This window comes from Ascaphus truei, chromosome 21 (genome assembly GCF_040206685.1).
Source record: "Ascaphus truei isolate aAscTru1 chromosome 21, aAscTru1.hap1, whole genome shotgun sequence".
Taxonomy (NCBI): domain Eukaryota; kingdom Metazoa; phylum Chordata; class Amphibia; order Anura; family Ascaphidae; genus Ascaphus; species Ascaphus truei.
In genome coordinates, this window is record NC_134503.1 from 2,332,513 (window position 1) to 2,348,026 (window position 15,514).

A 15,514-nucleotide genomic window follows, 5' to 3' on the forward strand; every position below is an offset into this window, starting at 1 on the left:
ACACACCCTTCTGTGGATCAGGGCCTAAGAGTCATTTGGATTACACAAAGTATTTTGCCTGTAATTAGTGAGCCACGGGATCGGTGTACATGGGACTGGAGAGGGAGGAAGCAAATACACGTATGATAATGGCATGTTCCCAGTTCTGCATCTGGGGCCTTCATTTTCTTCTAACTTTCTTCTCAGTCAAATACATCAGAGGTCAGAGGTGTCGTTAATCTCTCCGGCTAACAGATGTGTGTCGGAAAAAACAGACTCTCACATTAATCTTTGCGGCAGGTAAAGGTACGCCGCCACGAAGCGCTGTGCGGCAGGTAAAGGTACGTCGCCACGAAGCGCTTTGCGCAGGTAAAGGTACGCCCCCACGAAGCGCTTTGCGGCAGGTAAAGGTACGCCCCCACGAAGCGCTTTGCGCAGGTAAAGATACGCCCCCACGAAGCGCTTTGCGGCAGGTAAAGGTACGCCGCCACGAAGCGCTTTGCGGCAGGTAAAGGTACGTCGCCACGAAGCGCTTTGCGGCAGGTAAAGGTACGCCCCCACGAAGCGCTTTGCGCAGGTAAAGATACGCCCCCACGAAGCGCTTTGCGGCAGGTAAAGGTACGCCCCCACGAAGCGCTTTGCGGCAGGTAAAGGTACGCCCCCACGAAGCGCTGTGCGGCAGGTAAAGGTACGCCCCCACGAAGCGCTTTGCGGCAGGTAAAGGTACGCCACCACGAAGCGCTTTGCGGCAGGTAAAGGTACGCCCCCACGAAGCGCTTTGCGCAGGTAAAGGTACGCCCCCACGAAGCGCTTTGCGGCAGGTAAAGGTACGTCGCCACGAAGCGCTTTGCGGCAGGTAAAGGTACGCCCCCACGAAGCGCTGTGCGGCAGGTAAAGGTACGTCGCCACGAAGCGCTTTGCGGCAGGTAAAGGTACGCCCCCACGAAGCGCTTTGCGCAGGTAAAGGTACGTCGCCACGAAGCGCTTTGCGCAGGTAAAGGTACGTCGCCACGAAGCGCTTTGCGCAGGTAAAGGTACGTCGCCACGAAGCGCTTTGCGGCAGGTAAAGGTACGTCGCCACGAAGCGCTTTGCGGCAGGTAAAGGTACGTCGCCACGAAGCGCTTTGCGGCAGGTAAAGGTACGCCCCCACGAAGCGCTTTGCAGCAGGTAAAGGTACGTCGCCACGAAGCGCTTTGCGGCAGGTAAAGGTACGCCCCCACGAAGCGCTGTGCGGCAGGTAAAGGTACGTCGCCACGAAGCGCTTTGCGGCAGGTAAAGGTACGTCGCCACGAAGCGCTTTGCGGCAGGTAAAGGTACGCCCCCACGAAGCGCTTTGCGGCAGGTAAAGGTACGTCGCCACGAAGCGCTGTGCGGCAGGTAAAGGTACGTCGCCACAAAGCGCTTTGCGGCAGGTAAAGGTACGTCGCCACGAAGCGCTGTGCGGCAGGTAAAGGTACGCCGCCACGAAGCGCTTTGCGGCAGGTAAAGATACGCCGCCACGAAGCGCTTTGCGGCAGGTAAAGGTACGTCGCCACGAAGCGCTTTGCGGCAGGTAAAGGTACGTCGCCACGAAGCGCTTTGCGGCAGGTAAAGGTACGCCGCCACGAAGCGCTTTGCGGGAGGTAAAGGTACGTCGCCACGAAGCGCTTTGCGGCAGGTAAAGGTACGTCGCCACGAAGCGCTGTGCGGCAGGTAAAGGTACGCCGCCACGAAGCGCTTTGCGCAGGTAAAGGTACGTCGCCACGAAGCGCTTTGCTGCAGGTAAAGGTACGCCGCCACGAAGCGCTTTGCGGCAGGTAAAGGTACGCCCCCACGAAGCGGTTTGCGGCAGGTAAAGGTACGTCGCCACGAAGCGCTGTGCGGCAGGTAAAGGTACGTCGCCACGAAGCGCTTTGCGGCAGGTAAAGGTACGTCGCCACGAAGCGCTTTGCGGCAGGTAAAGGTACGTCGCCACGCAGCGCTGTGCGGCAGGTAAAGGTACGTCGCCACGAAGCGCTTTGCGCAGGTAAAGGTACGCCGCCACGAAGCGCTGTGCGGCAGGTAAAGGTACGTCGCCACGAAGCGCTTTGCGGCAGGTAAAGGTACGTCGCCACGCAGCGCTGTGCGGCAGGTAAAGGTACGTCGCCACGAAGCGCTTTGCGCAGGTAAAGGTACGCCGCCACGAAGCGCTGTGCGGCAGGTAAAGGTACGTCCCCACGAAGCGCTTTGCGGCAGGTAAAGGTACGTCCCCACGAAGCGCTTTGCGCAGGTAAAGGTACGCCCCCACGAAGCGCTTTGCGGCAGGTAAAGGTACGTCCCCACGAAGCGCTTTGCGCAGGTAAAGGTACGCCCCCACGAAGCGCTTTGCGGCAGGTAAAGGTACGTCGCCACGAAGCGCTGTGCGGCAGGTAAAGGTACGCCCCCACGAAGCGCTGTGCGGCAGGTAAAGGTACGTCCCCACGAAGCGCTTTGCGCAGGTAAAGGTACGTCGCCACGAAGCGCTTTGCGCAGGTAAAGGTACGTCGCCACGAAGCGCTGTGCGGCAGGTAAAGGTACGCCCCCACGAAGCGCTTTGCGGGAGGTAAAGGTACGCCGCCACGAAGCGCTTTGCGCAGGTAAAGGTACGCCGCCACGAAGCGCTTTGCGGCAGGTAAAGGTACGTCGCCACGAAGCGCTTTGCGGCAGGTAAAGGTACGCCGCCACGAAGCGCTTTGCGGCAGGTAAAGGTACGTCGCCACGAAGCGCTTTGCGGGAGGTAAAGGTACGTCGCCACGAAGCGCTTTGCGGCAGGTAAAGGTACGTCGCCACGAAGCGCTTTGCGGCAGGTAAAGGTACGCCGCCACGAAGCGCTTTGCGGCAGGTAAAGGTACGCTGCCACGAAGCACTGTGCGGCAGGTAAAGGTACGTCGCCACGAAGCGCTTTGCTGCAGGTAAAGGTACGTCGCCACGAAGCGCTTTGCGCAGGTAAAGGTACGTCGCCACGAAGCGCTTTGCGCAGGTAAAGGTACGTCGCCACGAAGCGCTGTGCGGCAGGTAAAGGTACGCCTCCACGAAGCGCTTTGCTGCAGGTAAAGGTACGTCGCCACGAAGCGCTTTGCGCAGGTAAAGGTACGTCGCCACGAAACGCTTTGCGGCAGGTAAAGGTACGCTGCCACGAAGCGCTGTGCGGCAGGTAAAGGTACGCCTCCACGAAGCGCTTTGCGGCAGGTAAAGGTACGTCGCCACGAAGCGCTTTGCGCAGGTAAAGGTACGCCGCCACGAAGCGCTTTGCGGCAGGTAAAGGTACGTCGCCACGAAGCGCTTTGCGGCAGGTAAAGATACGCCGCCACGAAGCGCTTTGCGGCAGGTAAAGGTACGTCGCCACGAAGCGCTTTGCGGTAGGTAAAGATACGCCGCTACGAAGCGCTTTGCGCAGGTAAAGGTACGCCGCCACGAAGCGCTTTGCGGCAGGTAAAGGTACGCCGCCACGAAGCGCTTTGCGGCAGGTAAAGGTACGCCGCCACGAAGCGCTTTGCGGCAGGTAAAGGTACGTCGCCACGAAGCGCTTTGCGGCAGGTAAAGATACGCCGCCACGAAGCGCTTTGCTGCAGGTAAAGGTACGCCGCCACGAAGCGCTTTGCGGCAGGTAAAGGTACGCCCCCACGAAGCGCTGTGCGGCAGGTAAAGGTACGCCCCCACGAAGCGCTGTGCGGCAGGTAAAGGTACGCCGCCACGAAGCGCTTTGCGGCAGGTAAAGGTACGCCGCCACGAAGCGCTTTGCGGCAGGTAAAGGTACGCCGCCACGAAGCGTTTTGCTGCAGATAAAGGTACGCCGCCACGAAGCGCTTTGCGGCAGGTAAAGGTACGTCGCCACGAAGCGCTTTGCGGCAGGTAAAGGTACGCCCCCACGAAGCGCTTTGCGGCAGGTAAAGGTACGCCGCCACGAAGCGCTTTGCGGCAGGTAAAGGTACGCCGCCACGAAGCGGTTTGCGGCAGGTAAAGGTACGCCCCCACGAAGCGCTGTGCGGCAGGTAAAGGTACGTCGCCACGAAGCGCTTTGCGGTAGGTAAAGATACGCCGCCACGAAGCGCTTTGCGGCAGGTAAAGGTACGTCGCCACGAAGCGCTTTGCGGCAGGTAAAGGTACGTCGCCACGAAGCGCTTTGCGGTAGGTAAAGATACGCCGCCACGAAGCGCTGTGCGGCAGGTAAAGGTACGCCCCCACGAAGCGCTTTGCGGCAGGTAAAGGTACGCCGCCACGAAGCGCTTTGCGCAGGTAAAGGTACGTCGCCACGAAGCGCTTTGCTGCAGGTAAAGGTACGCCACCACGAAGCGCTGTGCGGCAGGTAAAGGTACGTCCCCACGAAGCGCTTTGCGGGAGGTAAAGGTACGTCGCCACGAAGCGCTTTGCGGCAGGTAAAGGTACGTCGCCACGAAGCGCTTTGCGGCAGGTAAAGGTACGCCCCCACGAAGCGCTTTGCGGCAGGTAAAGGTACGCCCCCACGAAGCGCTGTGCGGCAGGTAAAGGTACGCCCCCACGAAGCGCTGTGCGGCAGGTAAAGGTACGCCGCCACGAAGCGCTTTGCGGCAGGTAAAGGTACGCCGCCACGAAGCGCTTTGCGGCAGGTAAAGGTACGCCGCCACGAAGCGTTTTGCTGCAGATAAAGGTACGCCGCCACGAAGCGCTTTGCGGCAGGTAAAGGTACGTCGCCACGAAGCGCTTTGCGGCAGGTAAAGGTACGCCCCCACGAAGCGCTTTGCGGCAGGTAAAGGTACGCCGCCACGAAGCGCTTTGCGGCAGGTAAAGGTACGCCGCCACGAAGCGGTTTGCGGCAGGTAAAGGTACGCCCCCACGAAGCGCTGTGCGGCAGGTAAAGGTACGTCGCCACGAAGCGCTTTGCGGTAGGTAAAGATACGCCGCCACGAAGCGCTTTGCGGCAGGTAAAGGTACGTCGCCACGAAGCGCTTTGCGGCAGGTAAAGGTACGTCGCCACGAAGCGCTTTGCGGTAGGTAAAGATACGCCGCCACGAAGCGCTGTGCGGCAGGTAAAGGTACGCCCCCACGAAGCGCTTTGCGGCAGGTAAAGGTACGCCGCCACGAAGCGCTTTGCGCAGGTAAAGGTACGTCGCCACGAAGCGCTTTGCTGCAGGTAAAGGTACGCCACCACGAAGCGCTTTGCGGCAGGTAAAGGTACGCCCCCAAGAAGCGCTTTGCGGCAGGTAAAGGTACGCCGCCACGAAGCGCTTTGCGGTAGGTAAAGGTACGCCCCCACGAACCGCTTTGCGGCAGGTAAAGGTACGTCGCCACGAAGCGCTTTGCGGCAGGTAAAGGTACGTCGCCACGAAACGCTTTGCGGCAGGTAAAGGTACGTCCCCACGAAGCGCTTTGCGGCAGGTAAAGGTACGTCGCCACGAAGCGCTGTGCGGCAGGTAAAGGTACGCCCCCACGAAGCGCTGTGCGGCAGGTAAAGGTACGCCACCACGAAGCGCTTTGCGGCAGGTAAAGGTACGTCGCCACGAAACGCTTTGCGGCAGGTAAAGGTACGCCCCCACGAAGCGCTTTGCGGCACGTAAAGGTACGCCCCCACGAAGCGCTTTGCGCAGGTAAAGGTACGTCGCCACGAAGCGCTGTGTGGCAGGTAAAGGTACGCCGCCACGAAGCGCTTTGCACCAGGTAAAGGTACGCCCCCACGAAGCGCTTTGCGCAGGTAAAGGTACGCCCCCACGAAGCGCTTTGCGGCAGGTAAAGGTACGCCGCCATGAAGCGCTTTGCGGCAGGTAAAGGTACGCCGCCACGAAGCGCTTTGCGGCAGGTAAAGGTACGCCGCCACGAAGCGCTTTGCACCAGGTAAAGGTACGCCCCCACGAAGCGCTTTGCGCAGGTAAAGGTACGCCCCCACGAAGCGCTTTGCGCAGGTAAAGGTACGTCGCCACGAAGCGCTTTGCTGCAGGTAAAGGTACGCCCCCACGAAGCGCTGTGCGGCAGGTAAAGGTACGTCGCCACGAAGCGCTTTGCGCAGGTAAAGGTACGCCGCCACGAAGCGCTTTGCGCAGGTAAAGGTACGCCCCCACGAAGCGCTTTGCGGCAGGTAAAGGTACGCCCCCACGAAGCGCTTTGCGCAGGTAAAGGTACGCCCCCACGAAGCGCTTTGCGGTAGGTAAAGATACGCCACCACGAAGCGCTTTGCGCAGGTAAAGGTACGTCGCCACGAAGCGCTTTGCGGTAGGTAAAGATACGCCACCACGAAGCGCTGTGCGGCAGGTAAAGGTACGCCACCACGAAGCGCTGTGCGGCAGGTAAAGGTACGCCCCCACGAAGCGCTTTGCGGCAGGTAAAGATACGCCCCCACGAAGCGCTTTGCGGCAGGTAAAGGTACGTCGCCACGAAGCGCTTTGCTGCAGGTAAAGGTACGTCGCCACGAAGCGCTTTGCGGCAGGTAAAGGTACGCCGCCACGAAGCGCTTTGCGGCAGGTAAAGATACGCCCCCACGAAGCGCTTTGCGGCAGGTAAAGGTACGCCGCCACGAAGCGCTTTGCGGCAGGTAAAGGTACGCCGCCACGAAGCGCTTTGCGGCAGGTAAAGATACGCCCCCACGAAGCGCTTTGCTGCAGGTAAAGGTACGCCACCACGAAGCGCTTTGCGGCAGGTAAAGGTACGCCACCACGAAGCGCTTTGCGGCAGGTAAAGATACGCCCCCACGAAGCGCTTTGCGGCAGGTAAAGGTACGTCGCCACGAAGCGCTTTGCAGCAGGTAAAGGTACGTCGCCACGAAGCGCTTTGCGGCAGGTAAAGGTACGTCGCCACGAAGCGCTTTGCGGCAGGTAAAGGTACGCCGCCACAAAGCGCTTTGCGGCAGGTAAAGGTACGTCCCCACGAAGCGCTTTGCGCCAGGTAAAGGTACGTCGCCACGAAGCGCTTTGCGGCAGGTAAAGGTACGCCCCCACGAAGCGCTTTGCGGCAGGTAAAGGTACGCCGCCACGAAGCGCTTTGCGGCAGGTAAAGGTACGCCCCCACGAAGCGCTTTGCTGCAGGTAAAGGTACGCCGCCACGAAGCGCTTTGCGGCAGGTAAAGGTACGTCCCCACAAAGCGCTTTGCGCCAGGTAAAGGTACGCTGCCACGAAGCGCTTTGCTGCAGGTAAAGGTACGCTGCCACGAAGCGCTGTGCGGTAGGTAAAGGTACGCCCCCACGAAGCGCTTTGCGCAGGTAAAGGTACGCCCCCACGAAGCGCTGTGCGGCAGGTAAAGGTACGCTGCCACGAAGCGCTTTGCTGCAGGTAAAGATACGCCCCCACGAAGCGCTTTGCTGCAGGTAAAGGTACGTCGCCACGAAGCGCTTTGCGCCAGGTAAAGGTACGCTGCCACGAAGCGCTTTGCGCCAGGTAAAGGTACGTCGCCACGAAGCGCTGTGCGGCAGGTAAAGGTACGTCGCCACGAAGCGCTTTGCTGCAGGTAAAGGTACGTCACCACGAAGCGCTTTGCTGCAGGTAAAGGTACGTCGCCACGAAGCGCTTTGCGCAGGTAAAGGTACGTCGCCACGAAGCGCTTTGCGGCAGGTAAAGGTACGCCCCCACGAAGCGCTTTGCGGCAGGTAAAGGTACGTCGCCACGAAGCGCTTTGCGGCAGGTAAAGGTACGCCCCCACGAAGCGCTTTGCGGCGGGTAATGGTACGTCGCCACAAAGCGGCGTGATAGGTCCGGCCTATTCATCTCTGTCTGATTGTGTTTTTTTTCTTCCTGTCACCAATTAACAATCCTTTACCAGCAGCTTTACATGTCATTCTGACGCATGTCCTGGGACAGCGAGATAACACTGATGTAAATATTACGACGACACACAGGTGACAAACAGAGGAGGGCAATGTATTATCAGCAGACCACAGATTCAGGTGGTGCCTCCTAAATCACTCGAGTCTGTTCCCGTGATGAAGTGATATTGGCCTCATGAAATGCGTCAGTAGACAAAGTCTGACCGGCTGACCGGCTGTCCCTCTGCATTGTAACAGCTTGCTGTATAAATGTTGTACAAATAGAATGCTACAATGTTTGTTACGTAATTAATGTGGACATGCGAGACATATGAAATCGTGGCTTATTTCTACATGTTTTTTTTTTAGCGGTTTCTGATGGGTCAGAATGCCAGAAATTGCTCTAAAATGTAAATACGTTTTATATACTGTACATCAGACACACATTACAGTACCTTTAATGCATTTGTATACCCCGCCAGCGATGGAGGGATGGACAAGGACTGCAGGACTATATATAATTATTCACACACACACTTGTAAGCAAATACACACACACACACACACTATATATATATATATATATATTTAATATATAATATACACACATACACAGTACAGAAGCACCCATAGTGAAAGTTGGTTTATTGGGTCCAACGTTTTGGTTGGACCCAATAAACCAGTTTTCAGAATGTGTGCCTGCCCTCTTTAGTTGTCTGTTATATGAGTCCTGGGTATGCTTAGTTAGCACACTGTACCGTTGCAGTATATATATATACTACACACACGCGCGTAATGTGCGGTATCATAACTACAGATGCTCACCTTGTTTAGCCAAGTGCTTGTTCTCCGTAGGAAACTCTTCTGCAATCAGCAGGTGAAACGCCTCACTGTAAGGAAGTTTGTTTCGCTCCCAGGTTACTGCCGAGTATGCTGCCCATGACTCCTGCTAGAGTCCTGCCTGGGATGTAACTGGGTCTCACTCCATCACTGTGTTGGCCTCTGGCTGTACTGTACCAACGTCTTGCAGTAATCCCATGAAAGAGCGCAGAGGGAAGGTCCTTGTTAGCTCAGCTCGGTAACTGCGACGTCCTTATCAAGATGTCCTGTATGTGAGTGTTCCCTTTCTGCTGTACGCACGTTGGTGTACAACAGTAAAAACAATGTGTGTATACTCTTCATTCAGATGATATTGCTTCTCTTCCTGTGTCTGTCCTACGCCATTGTGTGTGGCCAGCGACCCTGCCCATTTTCGTGTCTGCTCTCTGTAAATTCAGGGAATTCCCTTGTCCAATGTTCTCTTCCCTTTAATCCAGCTGTATCGTGCTGGCTATCCAAAGCCACTCGACATGCCGACTCGCAATTCGGCTAAAAGAGCGGCCCTCCTCTTGATCGTGCGTCTTTGGCAAGTAGTCATCCAGGTGTTTTCCAGTGTGGGGGCGAGATAAAAACAATGAAGAGAGATGCCTTGCGGTTTGTCTCTCTCCTGCCCAGCTCAGAGAGTTTAGGGGTGTTACTGCATTCACACGGATCGAAGTGCTGGGTATCCTAGGGACCTGGAATGGGGAAAGCAGACAGAGTTGGAAAGACGATGCCTGCATGTGGGAAATAACTGACGAACTGGTGGGAGAGGCTCTCACTGCCCGTTTTCCTGGAAATCCACCCCCGACTTCCTCCCCTCCTCCCCCCCCCCCCCCCCCAACCCCTCACATGTGCTGCTAGTAGGTTTCCTCTGGACAGGACCTCAGCATGGAGGAGAATATAACACAAATCCTTCCATGTGCTGAGTTTAAGCTACTTCAAACCATCATAAGAGAAGGGTATCCCACCTCCATCCTGTTACATATGGGGGGAGAAACTTCTCACAATATGTATGGAGCTGTGCAGAACTTTGCATCAAGTTTGCAGACACCGTAATTATGTATAGTATTACAGGGATCCAATTAACACATTTCAGTATTTATTGCTCTTCTTTGCTCTTTTAATTTGAATACATCAACGGCTCTAATACAGAATGAACACAGTCTCCAGGAAAGTGCAGCCGATGAAACGTGGAATTGTAAATGACAAAATATTGTTTATGGGGCTGAAAGAATGAATGGAGATGGCTTCTTACAGAGCACCCCGAGAGTGTTAGGGTATGTACATACAAGACCTCTCCGATGTGTGTGCACACATCAATTGCCTCTGTAATATTTGTACACATCTTTAATGTAATATTGCTTTCAATGACACTAACATTTGTATTTACTTTCCTGCTTCCTGTATTTACTTAACTTCAGGTGGACAGTTATAATAAGGAGGGGCCGAGATCATTACCAAACTGTTAGGATTGTTATAAAACCCCACTGGAGGCATTTACCATTGGTAATGAATGATGACAAGTCTATAAATGTAACCCCTTTCTGTGCTGCAGGGCAGTGAAGGGGTTACAGGCTTTTTATGTCTTTTCGGAGTCAGATAAATCCATTCTGCACACCCTCTCTTTTCTGCAGAGAGGGGGGTTCACACATTCTATCTGCCCCCTCTACATTCCAACACTGTACTGTATATAAGAACAACATGATGGTCCAGCTGAACTGTACCTTTCAGACAGCTCAAAGTATGAGCTACAGATCCACTCTGAGAGCCATGTTGGGTCACACCCACTCACCATACAAAAGATTACTTCCAACAATGTTATTGAAGATCAGTCATTATTGCAGCTACCAACCCACAATGTCTGATGCCCTCCAAGAACCAATGGCGAAAACCTATTTGCCAAAGCACTCCTCTGCGAGCTGCAGAAGTGCGCACCGCATCTTCCGTAGCTGGACATGTGCAGTGGAGATCGGTGAAACATGTGCACGCTGTTTTGTAAGGCGCAAATCTTGGACATTCACAACTTTACAAGTAATTAAAGAAAATAACATTCAAATGCCCAACTTGGGGGTGACAATCCATTCCCACATTTGGACTTTTTGTTTCTTTGTTGGCGGGTTTGTCAACTTTCTCATCATTTATGAAATACCCGTCAAAATCTGACAACGTTGTGATTTCCTAAAAAAAAAAAATATGGGCACAAAACATAACACGTGTTTTGTGTGAATTTATCAGTACATTTGCATCAACATTCACAAAATAAACAGGAAAAACAAGACATATCTCTAGTGCACTGCACAGTATATCCGTAACGGTATATACAGTGCAGGAGGTGGTAATACAATGCAGGAGCACACAAGGGGTTACAGCAGCTATGGGTTAATTAACAGAGGGGCGCTCAACTCCAGTCCTCAAGCCCCCCCAACAAGTCAGGCTTTATGGCTATCTCAGCTTCAGCACAGGTGCCTCAATCAGTTACTGCTTCAGTCTTTGACTGAGCCACTGATTGAGTCACCTGTGCTGAAGCTGGGATATTCTGAAAACCTGACATGTTGGGGGGGGGGGGGGGGGTGGGGGGGAATTGAGGACTGGAGTTGAGCTCTTGAGGGTTAATGCCCCCGAATAGTTGTTACCTTCAAGTCAATTAGAGTTTACAGCATTTTGGGACAGCCAACTCGCACAGGAGCTTGATGAATCTGGGGGGGGGTACACAGTACAATTAAATACTCAGTACTCCAGGTTTAATCAGTTACGATAATACTTGATCCAAAGAGATTACAATTTGGGTTTCAGTACGATTCTTCGGGGTTATGTACAAGGCATAATAAATGCCCTTTATTGCCATAAACACGACTCTTGTATCCTGCGTCTCTCAGCATCAATGTACCAAATCGTTCATCTGGTACTTTGCCCTGTGTGGGTCAGTTTCCGGCTCAGGGAGTGTCCACTCGAGAAGTTAGGGAAGAGTTACATGATTGATACAATTTATAATGGGATGTATCCAATTTGGCCTCACTTTTTTCCTCTTCTTTGCGGGCCTCAAAACTCCCCCACATACCCCTCTCTCTAACAACTTGCATTTGACCCAGGCAAAAAAAAAAAAGAAAATCCATGTGCACTGCTGTGTATCTATGGGGGATTTTTCGGAAGCTTGGTACACAGACCTAAATACACTCTGTCGTGACTTTGACAAGTACAGAATGGTCTCTACACAGCCTCAGATCACTGTGTGTAACTCATCATGTGAATTCAATCTTTTCGTATCAATACCACCTCGTGACAGAGCACAGACAACCACACTGTCCCTGCAGCTGCATGACATTTTTGTTTTAACAATGACACTTCTTTCAGCCTTATTTAAAGCTTCGTAGCTGGAGGCCACTCTGGTAGAAGAAAAAAAAAAGGGAGAGAGTAGAATGAAGCAGTTTTGATGTGGCGTAGTCCTGCACGGCGATGTTCTGCAGGACACTCTGGCAGCCAAGGGAAGCAAGGGCTGGGAGAAACACTGAAACACACACAAATCTCTCTCCCCTTTCCTGGATGTGTAATTGCAGGTTTCCTGGAACAGCTTATGCGTGATTTCCAGGCGCTGGCCTAAGGAAAGGCCTTGGCAAACAGAACCTGCAGTGACTCGTTAGGGGCCGAGAGATGTTTTGAGATGAGGAGGCATGATCGTATTCCTGAACACGCCTGCACATGCAGCAGCACACAGCTGCAGGGATCCACATCAGGTCCCTCGCCATTAACTCTCCTTGTGCCAAACGGCGCAGCAATGCATTGTAGGAATTTAAAAAGGTTTAAAGGTGCAGCCCCACGTGGTGACCTGTAGCTGTAATTGCAATAAACAGCCATGCGACGCATTCTCCACCATTCTTCCTGTATCATTTAGGAAACGGTTTCGTTTACTAGCTCTGCACACTGAAGCCCGAAACCATAAAGGGAAACGGTCCAAGAGCAATTATCAGAGAATTTACAATACGCGCTGCTGTTGGGAAGCGCCAGTTAAGAGCAAGGAGAACGTGGAGCAAAAGCAGCAGCGTTCACTGAGGAGTTAATAAGCAGCTTTCAGAAAAACACAATGGCGGACAGCTTTAATAAGCCAGAGAGAAATTGCATTTACATCAAAATGTCTCCAAATCAGAGAAGTATCAATTGGTGAGGCTTATACCAGGGCCAGCCTTACCTATGGCGGGGCCCAAGGCGGCATACTGGCAGCAGGACCCCTCATCCTGCAGCGTCATGACATCATGTCGAAACGTGACATCACGTTGTCATGGAAACCCATCACGTCGCCATGACAACATGACCCTGCAGAAGGAAGGCCCCTACGCATAAGGCAAGACCCCCACTACGCATGCGTGCGCGCACACCCACCCTCCGATGCCCCGACCTTGGGGTGAGCGGCGGTGCGGTCCTGCGCCGGTTTGAGGACTCCCCAGCTCTCCCCTCTCCTGTTGGGCGGAATTTGGATCCCGGCACCGACAGGAGGAGGGAGCCCGGGACCCCCCGAAGGCGCGAGGTAGCCCACCTTTCCCTAGGGCTGGCCCTGCAAGTTGTAACCAACATAAAAAAGTGAGAGTAAATTAAATGTTTAGAATATAGTGCTGTCAATGAACAGTCCTTTATGTTTTAACTGCGACATATGAAGTTAATTTGGTGTTTTAAAGTCCAACTAAGTGATGTACAGTATGCAAGATGTGCAATACAGTGCAAGCATTCAGGCATGTTTAGCCTTGTCTAGATATTTGATGTTTGACGCCAGATGTGTTTCACAGCTCTTCAAACCCAGGCCCAAAAGCCTAATTAAACAATACACGCTGCTTTCGTTATGCGCTAATTAAGGGATCATACGAAAATGAGGTAAGGATGCTACAGTGATGCAGAGATCTTACAAAACATTCATATTTAAAAGGCTCTGCACACATGCCATTGTTATATTTAAGGTTTAGCTTGGCTGGATACTCGGTCTCACTCAGGGTGTATAATGTCTACAGCAGGCACTTTAGATGTGCCTCCGATTCCTCAAACAGCCCAGAATACTTTATTAAGACACAGTGAGGCAGCCTGCTTTCAATTTCTCTTTTAAACAGATGGATTTTGCTGGTTTAACCGTGAAGTTGCTGGTTTCTCTTTCCCAAGATGTTCTCTTCTTTCCTAACTCCTACTACAATCCCCTTTTTTTTTTTTTTTTTTTTAAGCCTGAACTTCTGGGATACAAAAAGTATGCTCTTAAATATGAAAATAAAAACTCTAATCTTATCACTGTACCCAGAATCACCATCCTTAAAGCCGCTCTCCCTTTATTCTTGTTTTAATTGAACGGGGGGTTGGATGGCAGTGGACCACAGACCGCCAACCTCTGTGGACCCCCACGCCCCCTCCAGTTCACAAGATCCTCGTAGTTTTTGTGTGCCGTTTCTGGCACATATAGATGGCCGGGGCATTACTAACAGAAAGCTGCGACGTCATATCACGACAGCTCTGTATTGCTTGCCGGAGCAAGGCTTGACCCCGACAGCCATTTTGTATCCCCTGCGCTAGTATTCGGCGATTGCCTTGGCGTCATAGCACCCCATCCCGATTCCAGTAATAGAAAAATAAAACAAACCGGTGTGTACTGCGTCTTTCACATTCCAACTGCCAAGTATCGCCGGAGGTGTTACCAAATGAAGGAAGAAACAAAACAGATGCATTTTGTTTCAAGAGGTTGTGAAATGCTACTTCTGTACTGCAACGTGGTCATAAAGGTAAAGAAAATACAAGAGCAGGGTGCTATTTTGATACGCTGTGATTTTAAAACGCCGGTTCCCTGTGCATGTGCTCAACGTAGGAAAATCAGCGAAGTCACTTGCCTTCCGCAAACACCCCTCAAATTCCATTCAATGGTATCTCCGCGGCATCATATCCCTTCACAAAGTCCCCATTATACCATCAGCCTGGGAGCAAAAACAGTGTGTGGAGCCTGCTCAGGGAATCAAAGGCTTTACAGAGCATACAAAAATGTGCTGCTCGCCTCCGTACAGAAGAGAGGGAGAGAGAAGGGGAGAAGGAAAGAGCTGGGGAGAGAAATAAAGGACGGAGTTGGCCAGAAGAGGAGAGAGTGCGGGGTAAGAGACAGGCGGGAGAAGGTGACAATGCAAAGGAGAGATGACAAGACAGAGAAGGTGGTCTGGTCTCCCCCAAAGGCTCTCCAGTTGGAGCCTAAATCTTATCCACGCTGGGAAAAGCCCTTCCAGTCCTCGCTTGATCAACTCCGCCAGCCATACAAGGAAAAGGGAAACGGATGTTTAGCATCATCACAGCGGCGCTGAGCTATAATGTATTCTAATGGTAGCTGGCGTAGAACTTGCAGTACAACTTCCAGAGAAAGTGGCAGCACAGGAGGAGCGTTGGTCCTTCCCGCTGCGTGGTTTAGTTATTTGCTGTCGGAATTCTGCGCATAAAACATATTAAGCGAATACCTCCAAACAGTTCAACGTGCTGGGGGGGCTTTCTGGCTTTGACATCGATTTGTTTGCATTTGCCTGTGTTGTACTTGTAAAGCATACACAAAAAACAACAACTTTTCATGCGTGCTGGAATCCCAGATAGTTAAAATGTTTTATCCTTACACTACTTGGATAATCCAGCGCATAACAAAGCAGTGCATTCCTCTCCACAGTTGATGGGTTACAAAAAGGAGGGTAGGCGAATATGGGACCCTAATTACTAACAGCACATCTGCTGTAAGACCTTAGGCTCTGCTTGATCTGTGCCTTTTATCCCCTCTTCCCTAACTCACGAGGGGTTGTGTTGATCCCATGCATTGTATTTCATTCCTTTGCTGTACGTGACTCCCCCTAGTCCTGCTCTGGCCCTAATTCCTCCACCCTTTTAGTGAAGAGGAGGGGTGGGGGGGGGGGGCTTCCTTTCGTTTCCCCTGAGACCATCGCCCACTCCTGTTGCCAACAGCTATTCCCAGCATTCAACC

General features: G+C 52.9%; 1 protein-coding gene across 3 annotated transcripts in view; it reads right to left on the reverse strand.

Moving 5' to 3' along the window:
- DUSP9 (dual specificity phosphatase 9) overlaps positions 1–15,514 on the reverse strand; it is a 41,626-nt gene that overhangs the window by 10,878 nt on the left and 15,234 nt on the right. For 2 of the 3 annotated variants that reach the window (XM_075578390.1, XM_075578389.1), the window contains exon 2: positions 8,509–9,239. The gene's annotated coding sequence lies outside the window, so the exon portion shown is untranslated. Of the gene's footprint in view, positions 1–8,508; positions 9,240–14,152; positions 15,493–15,514 lie in introns of those variants that run through there. The other variant, XM_075578391.1, reaches the window with a different exon arrangement.